This window comes from Arachis duranensis, chromosome 7 (genome assembly GCF_000817695.3).
Source record: "Arachis duranensis cultivar V14167 chromosome 7, aradu.V14167.gnm2.J7QH, whole genome shotgun sequence".
Lineage (NCBI taxonomy): Eukaryota > Viridiplantae > Streptophyta > Magnoliopsida > Fabales > Fabaceae > Arachis > Arachis duranensis.
Window position 1 is genome coordinate 63,194,344 of NC_029778.3, and position 813 is coordinate 63,195,156.

At 40.7% G+C, this 813-nt stretch overlaps 1 non-coding gene across 1 annotated transcript; it reads right to left on the minus strand.

Annotated features, from left to right (window-relative positions):
• Positions 1–321: 321 nt before the first annotated feature.
• Positions 322–430, minus strand: LOC127740903 (small nucleolar RNA R71). The gene has a single exon (XR_008001759.1). It is a non-coding gene; the product is annotated as a small nucleolar RNA R71 (small nucleolar RNA).
• Between the last annotated feature and the right edge of the window lie 383 nt (positions 431–813).

The window sequence follows — 813 nt, forward strand, 5'->3', positions numbered from 1 at the left end:
AGAAGCATCTCTATACCTACAATTGGTACAAATAACTTTGAGCTGAAGTCTCAACTGGTCACTTTAGTTCAACAGAACTGCCAGTTTCATGGACTTCCACAGGAAGATCCCAACAGATTCATCTTTGATTTCTTGCAGGTCTATGATACTGTCAAAACTAATGGAGTGGATCCTGAAATTTACAAGCTTATTCTTTTTTCTTTTGTTGTAAGGGACAGAGCTAGGTTATGGTTTGATTCTCAGCCTAAGAAAAGTATAGACTCTTGGAAAAAAGTGATCAATGCATTCTTCACCAAGTTCTTTCCACTTCAGAAGCTGAGCAAGCTCAGGGTGGAAGTTCAGACCTTCAGGCAGAAAGAGGGTGAATCCCTCTATGAGGTCTGGGAGAGGTATAAGCAATTAATCAGAAAGTGTCCTCCTAACATGATTTCAGACTAGACCATGTTAGATATCTTCTATGATGGTCTCTCTAAATTATCCAAGATGGCTTTAGACCACTCTGCTGGTGGATCACTCCACTTAAAGAAAACGCCTGAAGAGGCACAAGAACTCATTGACATGATTGCTAACAACTAGTTCATGTACACTTCTGAGAGGAACCCTATAAGCAATGGGGTAGCTCAGATGAGAGGAGTCCTGGAAGTTGACTCTCTAAATGTCATATTGGCAAAGAATAAGATCCTAACCCAACAGATCAACATGATCTCTCAGTATTTGACTGGATTATAGGCTGCAGTTGGTAGCACTCAAGAAGCCTCCTATGAAGGAGATGCATATGATCCAGATCAACCCATGATGGATGAGGTTAACTAT